The following is a 14428-nucleotide window of genomic DNA, read 5'->3' as shown; positions in this document are numbered from 1 at the left end:
CACGATATTTTCTTGAAATTACGCGATTTGGCACTATCTCTCATTGTCTCATCGTCTCATTGCGAAGAAATAACCTGCAAATATGCGTACGAGTGTGGTAGGGACGAGCGCGCGCCGATTAAGGGGCATTCTTTTACGCCATTTTTTTTGGTGTACTCCACCTTTATTAGTTACAAGAAGCGCCCCATGTCGCGCCATGTCACACGCATTATACTCTTTTCAATTTGAGTTTAGCTCAACTATAGAGTACACTGTGTGTCCGGACGTCAAACATTTGACACTTTTTGACAGATAAATTTTGGTTCGCCGCTCTTTAATTATCAACAGTGACAAACAATGTCAAACATCGGATAAGGAAAAAATCGACTGAAAAATTTAAGGTAACCTAACCATGTTCCGTCATGGGGGAAAAACAGGCCGAAACAATATTTTAGGCATCCAATTACGAAATATTTGGTTGTCGCGATTTTGGCCGAATATATCTGATCAGTTAACGTTGATAAAATTTTATCTGTCGAAAAGAGTCAAATATTTGGCTTCGGTCAAACAGAGTATGAGCACCCTACAATTGCTTTAACAACGTATTACTTATAATCACACGTTGTTGAACAATATCACCATTTATAATTCAAAAATTTCTATATATTTGACCATGAAAAATGGGTGGGTCATATATATGACATAACCGAAAGGTTGACGCGGGACCACTTAGTAAAAATCATATGTTTGAATTGATTAAACTATTGATTGAATGAAACAATTTTCGAATTCAATTGAATTCAACATATTTTCTGTGTAAGTATAGAATAACTGTGAAGCATCTTGGTTTTCGTGGCTGTGTTGGGGAACACATTTCGATGGGAAAAAAGTTCCCCCAACTTGCATATATTTACAATGGCAATTTCTCCAGGCATCTTGGTTTTGATGGCTGTGTTAGGGAACTTATTTCGGTGGGAACAAAAGTTTCCACAACTTGCATGTATTCACAATGCCGATTTCTCCCAGGCATCTCGGTTTTGTTGTCAGTGTTAGGGAACACATTTCGGTGGGAACAAAAGCTCCCGCTACTTGCACTTCCCTCAAGCACCTTGGGTTTGAAGTCTGTGTTGGAGAAACCGAAAATCGAAACAATCAAAACGTGGCAAGTAGGGCATTTAGATAACGCTCAACATTTCGCAGTTGTTCATTTGTTAATCTCATAAAAAATAGCATTTAATTCTTTGTGATAGATGCTTATAAATATTTCCTATCAATTGATGCGAACATTCTTCTGATCTATTGAGAAATATTCGAATTATAAGCATTCGAAATCTTTTAGTTTTTCCTGCATGTTCTGTGTTTAGGTTTTTATTTTATCCCTATATATTCCGGGTAGACGTAGTCACACGCCAAAAAGCTCCAGTAGAAATTAACTAAAGAACGCGTTATTTATTTTCAAACTGCCAGAACTGGATTCTGCACTTAAAGAATTTTCTTCATTATATTCAATGCTCAAACAGCAGTTTCTCAAATTAAGAAAGGTCGAACGAAAACTCTCGATGAACCACTTCAGGGCACCCCAGTGGAGTCACAATATTCGAAATGATTGAAAAAAATAGTTCTAGAGAAATCCAGATTTAAAATGAGGGAAAAAACTGAGTTTACTAGGATGTCAACATTATGTGCAAACAACATTCTAAGAGAACATTTGAGTATGAAGAAACTTTTATAAAATGGGTGCCGCATTTACCAACGCCCGATTGAAGATTGACCCGGAAACGTCGGTAGTCAACGAATTGAATTTTGAATTCTTACCCCAATCACACTTTTTACATAATCTAGTCCTCAGCTACTATAATCTGTTATCTAACATTTAAACAAAAATGTATATGTGTATGCCATAAATGTGTAAAAATCGTAATACATATTAGTTATTCGGCCATTCATATTTGTATAAAATATAAGGTTATTTTCTTTGAAGTTTGCCATGATTATACTCAAACAATCTAATATTACTCCCTTCTGTTTGCTTCTATCCTCTGCTCCCATGCGGCTGCAGATTGTACAGTCCGTTCGAAAGAAAACTTGTGAAAAGTGTACCACAGTCTAATATGTTTTTCATTTTTCAATTTTTCTTCCCACGTTGAGCATCTTTTTTTGCGGTAATTTCCCTGTATCAGTGCATATCTTAAGATATGTAATTTGACAACAACAAATCCTTCGTCTTGAAAATAATATATAATTGCGATGTAAGTAATTAATAGGTGTTTGCAACAGAGTTAGCAAATAGATATTGGAAAAATGAACTTGGGATTGACGTTTTTTATCAATTGTTAATGTTGTTTGTTTATTTGTCTCGTTTGTAGACATCATAAAAAAATAATGGCAATTCATTGGCATTCATGGCATGGCATTCATTAAAAGCATCGTCGGGAATGGTCGGAAAAGGAAACTTATTTAAACTATTTTGATTCGGAGGAATTTTATGCACACCGGAACAATTTGATAATCATAACCGATTATTGTGATTTCATTGGTCTTGTTCTAACGTCTGATCGTCTGATATTTTCTAATTTTCAATCCCTACACATCTGTCATCACTGCCAGTGCGATTCTTTCTGACAAAAACGCCATCCGCGCGTTTCAAAACTCTCGCTGTGCCGTGTGTTTGACAGCTGTGGGGAGGTTTTCGATAGATTTGCCAAAGGGGAAACAGTGCCGGGGGTGGTGCGCGGAGAGCAGAGCAAGAAAGAAAAAAAATAAGAAAATAAAATGGCGATCTTTGCGTGTTGTACATTTTCGTTCGGTGCGACTGTGGACGGAATTTTTGCTTGAAATCAGCTCGAGGGAGCTTGTTTTGACCCTTCGTACGGGTGCATTCGGACCAGGTGCCGCCGGGACCACTGTTAGTTGTCGGGGATTTTCACCAGTGAGCCAGCCAGAAATCGTAATTTAACGTTGAGTCGCTTAGGATTGAAAGTGGGAAAGTTTTTTTTGTAGTTTTTGCTGACGAGAGAAGGAAATTTTTTTGGCGAGTGAGCGATCCACAGAGTGAGTGAGACGGGAAACGAGCGGCGCGTGAGGAGGGCCTTGAGAGTGGAGTTTTTTTTTCTGAAGTGAAAATCATCGCGAGTGTCGATCGACACACACACACACATAGTGCTGATTTTGTGGGGAAAAACATGTGAATTCGAAGATCGGACACGGTACGAAACACTTCCTGGCCTGCCGGAACCGTATCTTCGAGACTACGGAACTGTCGCCGTGCACTCGAGAGCTAGACCGAGTTTCCGAGAATGGTATGGGGAGCAGAATGACAGTGTGCGTGTGTTTTCGAAAATCGGAAAGAGACGGACTTTGAGTGGCAAGAGTATTTGTTTTGAATGTTGAACATTTTGAAAAAGTGAAAATAAACAATCGCGAACGCACTGGCTTTGATTGTCATTTACGGACAGACGACGTGAGGGAAACGGAATTCTGCGGTTTGAAAAATATTTTGGATTTTGTCGGTGAGTTGAGGTTCTAGAAGGGTTCAAATGTGTTTATCCTTTTAGTGTGATTGTTAGCAACTTGATCAGTCAGCCATATGAATCATAGTGTTTTTTTCATCGTTCATTCAATGATCAAATGGTTCGTATAGGAAAAGATCGATTGCTGAGAAGGAAGTATGAATTCTTTCCTGATGTGGGTTTAAAAACGCACTACAGTATAATATTATGTCTAATTCATTAAATTGTGAAACATGAAAGTCTGGTTTAATCTATTCAAGTCTGATAAAAGACTCTTAAAAATCCAGTTCTGAATTTGTGAAGGTATTAAGACTGAAAATCAGATGATGTGACACTCAAGTTTTATGAAATAAATTCGTGCAAAAGTTTGTTCTACACTGATCCAACACCGGTTGCCACAAATACGATACACACCATAGGTATATTCCAGTACAATTTTTTGTGAATAAGTAGAGGCGAATGAACTGCAAAGTTTAAAGCCTCTTAAAAACAAAGAATTGAAATTGTGAAGAAATTAAAACGGGAATTCCATTACCCGTCTGTGCTGATTGTAGTTCACTATTGTCGAGTAAATCCAGTGAATCATTCTCGGTTTTAGTCCCAATTCTTTCCCGAATATACTACTACAAGTCCAGAGCGAAGCGTGGGCTTCAGATGCTTGATCTTCTGGTCAAGCATGACACCTAAATATTTGATTAGTTTTGAAAACTCCAGTTGTACACCGCTCAATCAAAGAGATGGAATCTTATACTTTCTTTTTTGGGTAAATGAAATTATGAAGGATGAGCACTAAGTCCTTCCAAGTTGCACCATTTGAGCGTGCAGTTAAAGGCTCTTTGCATTCTGTTCCATTGTTCAGCAGACCGGACAGTTGATGTGATCACTGTTGTGTTATTAATAGCTCAACAGCCGGATGTTTTTTTATTGCAAGCAGAGCTTCCATGGTGATTGTTGCGTGGACGAAGTTATTCTATAACAACACAAAAATGGTCAATTGGTTTTGGTTTTGAACTCACGATCGATCGCTTAGTAAGCGAACGCGAAACCAATGTGGCTACGAAGACTCCCTATCCTAATACAGGTTGGACTCGATTATATTAGGCTGTCAAAAAAGTCCTGGGGTATTTCCGCGAGGTGTCGTTGTAAGCGCGTAGTTCTAGTTGTATTCATAGTCATACTATAGCTTGTTGGAAAGGTATTTTTGCGCGCTATAATATAGTCTTTTACAGTGTTTTGTTTGGTTAAGTCGTTCGTGAGTTATAGTGTCGCAAATATGGAGCAAAATAAAGAGAAAATCCGACATATTTTACAGTACTACTATGACAAAGGCAAAAATGCATCTCAAGCTGCCAATAAATTTGATAAACAAAGGCCGCATTGTCTTCCATCAGGACAACGCCAGGCCACACACTTCTTTGGTGACGCGCCAGAAGCTCCGGGAGCTCGGATGGGAGGTTCTTTTGCATCCGCCGTATAGTCCGGACCTTGCACCAAGTGACTACCACCTGTTTTTGTCCATGGCGAACGAGCTAGGTAGTCAGAAGTTAGCCACAAAAGAGGCCTGTGTAAATTGACTATCCGAATTTTTTTTTGCCAATAAGGAAGCGAGCTTTTATAACAGGGGTATTATGAAGTTGGCATCTCGTTGGGAACAAGTCATCGAACAAAACGGCGCATATTTGACTTAAAACAGATGATTGTAACTAATTTTATGAACAATTGAAAATTAAAAAAAAAATACCGCAGGACTTTTTTGACAGCCTAATATATAGTTTAAAAAAAATGTTTTCACATTTCAAATATGACTTATTTCAAGAAAAAATGTAACCTTTCAACGTTAAAGTGAAATTTAAGTGGTAATTATATATATACAGTGAGGAAAAAACGTGATTTTTGAAGATTTTGCTTGAATTTCCACCAGGAATTGGAATTGTATATCGGTTACGCATGTGTTCGAATTTCAGCAATGACAGAGTTATAGAACTTTTTTTCTGTTTCGGACTCTGTTGCTTTCATTTGGAAAATTAAATGGTTCAGAACAGAGCATAGTAGTGGAACATCTAAATTAGTGGATTTAAATAACATTTCGGAAATAAAAACTTTCTTTAATATGTTATTATTAATGTTATCCTAAAAATTCATACTAAACATGATTGTTTCTACCAATTAAATTAAAGCTCTTCAACCGCTCTACAATTTGTTCTTTGACGCCCAACTTCTATTTTTCTTAATTTGGCTGCAATATCGATATATACAATTTCTGGTGAAAATACAAGCAAAATGTTCAAAATCACTATTTTCACCCCACTGTACATGTAATAGCCACCTAAACTTTACCTTAACGTTGAAAGGTTACATTTTTTCTTGAAATAAGCCATATTTGATATATAAAAAAAATATTTTTCCAAACTGTATATAATCGAGTCCAAAATTGTATATAGTCGAATGGCATATATCGACTCTGTATATAATCGAGTCTGTATATAATCGAGTCCGACCTGTATTATCGAGTCCGCCCTGTATAGCTGTTATAAGTCTGTTGGTTAGCATAGCATGTATCCAGTTGGAGACGCACATGTCAAAACCACATTTTTCCATAGCTTTATTTATAGAATTGTAGGATGTACTGTCAAATGTTCCCTGCATATCAAGTGAGATTTCTTTAGCGTCAAAAGACTTCCTTATTTTTTGAAATTAACGTGTGAAGCGCTTGTTTCAGTTCATTTATTAGCTTGGTAGGCAAGTTAAATTATTTTCAATGGTCTCTTTTTCCAATATGATGATTTGATTCGGAGATCAATGATCTTTTCCATCATTTTCAAGATGTTAGACGATAAGTCCACACGCTTTGGGGGTCGTCCTGTCACGTCTATCAGCCTTGGTCACGCTTACCATTTACTAGGAATGTATCCTGGTACCATCTGTAAACACGGTTGAACTGAATAATCGGAGAGGTGAATTTCAGTAGCGGGTATGAGAACAGACCGTCAGCGTTTGACAGAAAAGGTGTTGTTTTCTCTAGAAAATTACTGAAAAGCTGCAGGAATCAATAGCGGATAAAATCAAAGATTATTATTGAATTCCAAGTGAATATTTATTAAAATCAACGTTCAAAGTGTATATCTTGCGTTTGAAGTAGATCCTTCGTCCGTAAGTAGAACGTTCAGAAGCCTGAAATACCTGAAACGAAAAAGAAAAGGTAAAAAAAGAATAATCGGAAAAGCGGATGAGAAGAAGTATAATCGAAAAGCAAAGGAATGAAGGCAGAAAAGTGAGCACGAGGTTTATTGAAAATAAACTACTTTGTGAGTAAAAACGAAAATTTATATTAATTGTATAAAAAAATATGTATTGTAAATAAACAAAATATTTCAGTTTGAGCTGATCCCAAAAAGACTGCTACAAATTACACTACAAAGTTTCATATCCGTAACACCATGCTGGCCTTAAAAATCTCTGTCAAAATAGGGACAGCGAAATCCTTGCTTTTGTGCAACAGAACCGGATATATCCCATCTGGTCCTGAAGATTTAAAGGGCTTTAAGGATTCCACTCCCCGTTCAACCATTGACTTCATAAAGACCGCCCTTGTCATTTCTTTAGCTATGTTCTCGTCTCTGATTGGACAATATTGGGCTGTATTGATAGGGTTACCATCTGTCCTGACTTAGCAGGAAATGTCCTGATTTTCAGAACTATTTGGGGCGTCCGGATTTATTTTTCACAGTCTAGCCCTTGTGCTGGTTTTCAATGAGAATTCAATTTTGTTGCAGAATCAGAAATATTTTCATCGTATTATGTTTTTGAGTAATACCTTATTCAAGACTAATGTTTTGTGAGCATATAAAGCAGAGACACTCAGACTATTTTGGACAAGAGTCGAATGAATCGACCCCCAAAAGCTTTGTGGTTGATCAAGTGAGTAAACTTGATATCATTTTCTCATCAATAAATATACATTAAATTCAGGAAATATCAAGTGTGATGTGATTATCAATTATTAATACAAGTTTGAACAATAATACTTTTTACCAAAATATTAGTCATCCTTATAACGAGTTGGTTTACGTAACACAACTTATACAGTATCTCGTCGATCCTTGAGAAACTCAGAAACTCGATATCGAGCACTTTGAGAATCCCTGATATGAAGAGTAGCAGTTGGATCTTCCACGAGATCTTTCAACTATTTTTATTTAGAGATTTTGTTTTGTCTCGGTATTCCAAGTTGGTTTTTTCCAAATGTCTAAACGAAAGTGTCATTTTACCGACGAATTGCACCAGGAGTTTTTCCACAAAAGAACTTAAGGATTATGAGGCCAACCTTGCATATGTGATTCATAATTTTCGGTGGCTCATAGCGGTATTAAGATTTAGCTATTTTGTTGAAACAGACGTTTAAAATCAACAATAAAACATTAGAGATAGGTCTGATTAGGAAAAGCATACCCAAACACCGAAACATTGCCAGAATATTCGGTTGGCATCCACTTCCAAATCCATGCCGAACTATGTGGTGCAGAAATCAAACCGCTCAAAAAATTTGGGTTGCAGAAGGAGCTCTTGGGTTTCATACCCGTGACTTGTACTTCGGTACTATTGCACTTGATGTTTGATGACTCCGTCAAAAAAACTGCCGGTGCTCGTAAAAAGACAGAAGTCATCATCTCCGGAGTATTTTTCTCGCATGAATCGCGTGAGAAATATGTTAAATAATAAAAAAATCACGTGTTTTAATTTATTTAGATCTCAAAGAATCACAATGGTTTGATTATAATCGTAACTGTGACAGGTGTCCTGATTTTCAACTCCGACCAGATGGTATCCCTAGGTATTGAAGACCTGTGCTTGTCCGGAAGTCAATTGGATTGAGGCTGGGAAGTGTTTCCTGGGAATCGGTTGCATGTTGACCGTTTTTTTCAGACTACCAAGTCTCTGATCATGGTTGCCAATTATAATTTTCAAAAATGAAGAATGAAAATAAAAATCAGGAAGAAATCAGTATAGGTCATATATGTTGTCCGAAAATTTCGTTACGATTTTTGGTAAAACAAAAGCATCATTTTTATAACCAGCTAAACGCACAATTTTGTTCCACAATCATTTGACATCTTTCATATAACTTAAAAATTTTATCCTCTAAGAATATGTTCGATTTTACATTGAAAACTGTTCACGGTTTTTTAATGCTGGCCAGAGAGTCGAAGTTTTTGCGCTCGAGAGAATTTTGTAGAGACTTAAACCTGAACCCTAGAAAAAATTTGAATGTGCCGGTTAGTTCAGCTGATGGGATAGTGCTTTCTAGCCATACTCCAAAATAATTTGCATAGTGATCCAAAACATGAAGTTTACCGTTACCCTAATGGAACACGACGGATATTGTCTTTCAGCGCAGCCAGGGTCCTTGGTTTACCAGTGTATACCTTGGATTTGAAATATCCCCATAAAAAAAGTCAGGAGGCGTCAAATCAGGTGATCTCGGTGGCCAGTCATAATCGCCGTTTTTCGATATTAATCTTCCGGGGAACATTTCGCGCAATAATTTGGTCGTGGCAGCCGCTGTATGGGTTAAGTTGTTGAGCCATTTGAATTTTATACGGAAACATTTTCAAATCAACACGAATTATGCGTCGGAGAGTGGTTCGAGCGGTGCCGAACTCTTGCGAACGATGGCGACCTGATGTCGATGGAGTCTCTGCAACACTGGCTCGAACGGCATCAATATTCTCGTCGAAACGTCTTTGTCGTTGTCTGGACAGATGACTGGCATTACCAACACTACCAGACGATATAAATTTGGCATATAATCGACGTATAGTGTTGTCTCCAGGCGATGTTTTAACTTTATTTTTATTTTTCCACGCACGTTTAGTTAACACAATTGAGAAGTTATTTTGAATGTACAGCTGAACATTTCAGCGCGTTGTTTAGGTGTGTATTGCTCCATGGTTAAAATTGTACTGAAATGATGCTTCCAACCCGGTATGACATTTGTTAATCTGACATCTCTGTCAAAAGTTATGGGGTTACCAGATGCTTCCACTTTAAATGGCCCACCCTGTACAAAATTTCTCCCCAATCCCACCAGGCACATGGTATGACTTTCTTCGGGTGAAGATCGGCTTTAGGGCTAGTCAATTACTTCGTTTGCCCTAAGTTATCAGCCGCTCAACACTGTTGTAAATGATCCATTTTCATCACCCGTAACGAGTTTGCTTCAAAACGACATTTTCGTTGCGTTTTTGTAGCGAGTCGCAAACTGAGATGCCATCCAGCAAATGTTTTTGGTCAAACTGTGTAGAATCCACACATCGTACTGATTTACGTAACAAAGTTTCACCAGATCCACATTAATGGTGGTTTCAGGTATCCGTAGAGAATCTGCGTATTCATTTGTCGTGTCCCGAGGTTTATTAGTGAATATAATTTGGGATTTTTATTCTGGAAGGCTTATTCAGCAGATTTACAACTGGCAATATGTGTGATGAGAAAGTTAGGTACAGCTTTGTATGAGAAAAAATTTGGTAGGGATCCGTGTATTTTTGTTATGGATATTTTTTTCTGATAAAATGAAAAGTATAAAAATCAGGAAAAATCAGGATCATTTGAAAAATCAGGCAAAATTGATCTCGGATCTCTGAACAGTTCGACCAATAACATACCATAACTATAATTAAACATTACAGTAGAACCCCGATTATCTGCTTAGTGAATTATCCACTAAAGCGAGTTCTATAGTAATTCTAAAGAGCTTTCCGAAAATTGTCAGTGTGGCTCTTGATCTTTTGTTTTGGTCATGGCTTTCACATTGTCTGTCCACCAGTATACACGACCATTCAGATGAATATTTCAATGATTTTTGTATTGATGAAACATTCTGAAATCCCTTTTTTCATTGGCGCATTTTCAGCCCTTTATTGCGTTATCCGCGATTTCCGTTTTCCGTGGTGACGTTGCCAAACTATTCCGCGGATAACTACTGTATCTATGTATTTCTCTGATTTTCGTGAAAAGCGGTGAATTTGTTCTTTCAATTAGACCCGTATTTTTTTGTTTTTTCATTAGGGTGACCATTTCCGTTTGAGGGTGGTCCAAAATATCACTTTTTTCACTTTTTTGTAAAATGACTTTTTTCAAAAATTTTCAGTTGCAGAAAATTTAAATTTTGTTTCCGTTATTATTGATTGTAATGGTTTTTCATGGTTTTCATGCTCTCGGGGCCGAGTGCGCTGTTTTTTTATATTTTTTCTAGAAAGCTGACGATTTTTTACATAAAATATCTCAAAATCACAGATGTCTTCTTTTTCATTTTTAAGGTATTGTTTTTCGAAGCTAACCGATAGTTCGGAATATCAATTTTTTCCTCTTTTTCCTATTCTCAAAAATAAATAACTGTTGAATTACTAGACTGGTTTAGATGATCAATATATCAAATTAAAGCCAAAGAGCTAGACTTATTTATTACATTTGCAAAGACAACTTTGTTTCGTGATTATTGATTGTATCTGTTTTTTATAGTTAACATGGTTTCGGGACCAAGGTCGCTATATATTTTGAAATATTTTTTCTTGAAAGCTGAGGTTTTTTTATTATTATTTTTTATATGAAAACAACACCTTAAAACGCATTGTTAAGTAAATACTTATCTGAAGATTACATAAAAATAATCTCCCAAAGTTATACATCACTGCTTTTTCAAGAAAAAATAATTACAACCAGTAAACCCATGTCCGAATTTAATACGACCGCAAAGTTGGACAAATACACTTTACGAGAGCTTTGAGATCACCAATGTCTCATGCAAGATTGAACTCGGCGATGTAAAATACATATACCAACAACCCATGGATCGCCTTCAAGAACCGGGGTATAAACTGGTCCTAACTAGGCTTACCCACGATTTCCCGATCAGTCATCAGTCATCAGTAACATACTACATGACTGCCAAGATGTTCGAATAAAATTCTACATTCCAAAACAATACTGAAGAAGAGACTAGATTCAAACCAATCTGTGTCTTTATCATTTTCCGTTGTAAAGTGTCTCTAATAAAACAGAAAATTGAAAGATTGTGTCCAAAAAACAACCGCATAGTTGAAGTAGGACAACATTAAGATATCTATTGCATGTTGATTTGAATATCTCTATAAAAGATACTTTGTTACTGGGCTCAACGAAGTTTTATTATTTTATAGTTTGTCAAAGAGTGTCCAAATCAATTGGTGCGAAAATTTGTTAAATTCTTCAAGAAATGACTAAACAATGAGCGCTCACAATTGGACTTTCTTAGCGATGCGATTGATGTTTAATTTTTCAATTTGAACTATCAAAATGGTCCCGAAAGACGTTATCCTTCGATAACAGTCTTTTACGGTGTCAGTATCTTTAACATCGCTTGGATATAGGTTTAATAACATAGATATCAATTTTATTCTTCATTGTAGCCTTGCTTAATGGGCTAGGCGACTGGATTTTCTTTCCAACATCAAGAGACACAACTCTTCTCTTGAACGTATAACTTCCGACTCCTTATTTTATTTCAACCAAATATGAATTAACCTAACACTATACATTTTTAATCCTACAATTCTACATATGAATTTCTACGGGAGGTGGTTGAAGACGCTTTCGGAAAGGGAAAAAATTAATCAATTGCAATCGAATTGGCCACATTCAATTTCCCCGCTATTTCTGCCGATACTAAGTTATACGGCATGTGATCACAAAAAAAAAAACGTCCCGCGAGTATTGAACCGAGTACAAACTTGAGATTTGTTTCACTCGCACAAGAATAACAACGTATACGTCAACATAAGTTGGCGAATGAAAATGTAATTAGAAAAGGGCACGGACGGAAGTTTGACGTTGGACTGAAACTCCAACTTGAAACTCCAAATAGTTACCCTGGAAAGGTCCGTTTGTTATATGTTATCATAATCGTCAAACAGTTACATTTTTCGTAGAGTAACCCCACACACACACACATATATATATATATATATATATATATATATATATATATATATATATATATATATATATATATATATATATAAATCAAAGACGTAATCCTACGTCAAAAACGTTTTATTTTCGACAAGGGTGGTGCACTTTTGTAATTTGACGACACAGCGCGTGCTAAAATGAAATATGAATATATTGGTCTCTTAGTGACGAATGAACTGCAAGCCTCTTAAAACTAAAAAGAAGAAGAAAATATTGGTGCAATGAGATACATATGAGGTGAAGCAGTAGGCAGAGTATATTTGGATTGGTAAACAAAATATGGTGTCGTCATTATTTGCGTTCAATATGGAATCTACATGGAAAAAACAAAACAATGTTCAAATAGTGCACGGTTTCATGATGTCATCAGTCAATTTGCTCATTGTATTGTTACTTATTTCCATCATTTATGGGACAAAAAGGCCCAGAGATCAGTCGTATTCTTAGTTCTCAGGATTTGCAGAAATTTCAATGAAATGTTTCTTGATTGTAAAATATATTCTCAAATCACATACACCGACATTGTGAGCCTTGAAAATATTGTCAAATTCTCGCGAAAATGATGAATATTTGATGGTGTGAGAATGAAAAAGACATCCAAAAATATCATTTTTATTCAGCTTATTCGAGATGATTCCACACATATTCACTGCACACTGCCACATCATACTCATATTCAGCCGGAATTCTAAAAAATATCTGTTTTTATTTGATAAGAAACTTTCTGAAAATAGCGTTTTTGCGTGGATGTGGAGGGCAATCGAATGTAAACACAAATATTGACGTCACGATTCGAGAAGTAGCTATGGCAGCGCATGCTATCACGCACACTAGGCTCGAAAACTCTACCCTCTGCTCTACCTGTACTTCTTGCTCATGGATATTGGTCTTCAAAACAAAAGTCGGCATATGTTTGATATCTAGTATAAAGATTTTCATTCTATATAACATGCTTCAATGTGTGTAAAAACATTTTTACATGCTCCTAATTCTGGTTATTCCTGATCAAGAGGTATTAAAAATTAAGTGTTTTGGCTTCTTCTACTCATCCACTCATGATGCTTTTGTGACGAATAATCCAAATTGCATTATTAGTCATACACTGCGTTTCATAGCTATGGAACCATTATTTTTTTCAGTTTCCAGAGATATGTAAGAAGTCGGTTGAATTGAAGTATATAGTGTAGGATATAATAACTATCTTCATTTATACGACTGGCCATTTGAACTTTATTGTTGTGTCCAGGCGCGAAACATTCGAAAAACTAGAATTCCAGTGTTTCATAACTATAGAACCAAATGGAAAAACTCTCATTTCTTTACAAAATTAACGTCAATTTCACATGAATTTAAATGAGTTTCTAATTCGTAAGTCATTTTTAGTTCTCAATCAGTTGAGATAACCCATTAGGGGTGGTTTCGACCAAGCTGCGCCATATTGTAGTGTGTATCTCGTTCTACACAGAGAATACTGTTGCTTTCAAATCACTCATACTGCTTGTAAGCTACATCTACTATCCGTACGATCAGAAGTGCAATGAAGTACTACAAAATCATTTACTGCTGTTTTTGCATCTGAAACAATGTGATAATTGGGTAATTTGGCAACAATTCATAAAATCCGAAAAGTAACGGCATGGTTTAATGAATAGGAGCTTCAGATTCTGGACTGGTCAGTTTGTTTACCAGATCAAAACCATATCAAGAACTTATGAGGAGTGATCGTACGAATAGTAGGTGTAGCCTACAAGCAGTATGAGTGATTTGAAGAGCTTAAACGAGCAGTATCCTCTGCGTAGAACGAGATACAGACTACATCATGGCGCAGCTTGGTCGAAACCACCCCGAATAGGTTATTTGAACTGATTGAAAACAAAAGATGACCTACGAATAGAAACTTATTGTAATTCATGTGACATTGAGGTTAATTTTGT

The 14428-nt window shown here is 36.4% G+C and overlaps 1 protein-coding gene across 10 annotated transcripts in view; it reads left to right on the top strand.

The window, feature by feature from the left end:
* Positions 1-2667: 2667 nt before the first annotated feature.
* The window catches only part of LOC129773573 (AF4/FMR2 family member lilli), a 190019-nt gene continuing 178258 nt past the window's right edge, over positions 2668-14428 (top strand). For 5 of the 10 annotated variants that reach the window (XM_055777188.1, XM_055777197.1, XM_055777196.1 and 2 more), the window contains exon 1: positions 2673-3488. The gene's annotated coding sequence lies outside the window, so the exon portion shown is untranslated. Of the gene's footprint in view, positions 3489-14428 lie in introns of all 10 variants that reach the window. The other 5 variants (XM_055777194.1, XM_055777191.1, XM_055777190.1 and 2 more) reach the window with 3 other exon arrangements.

This window comes from Toxorhynchites rutilus, chromosome 3, assembly GCF_029784135.1.
Source record: "Toxorhynchites rutilus septentrionalis strain SRP chromosome 3, ASM2978413v1, whole genome shotgun sequence".
In the NCBI taxonomy this organism is placed as follows: Eukaryota; Metazoa; Arthropoda; class Insecta; order Diptera; family Culicidae; genus Toxorhynchites; species Toxorhynchites rutilus.
This window is presented reverse-complemented; position numbering and strand designations above follow the sequence as displayed.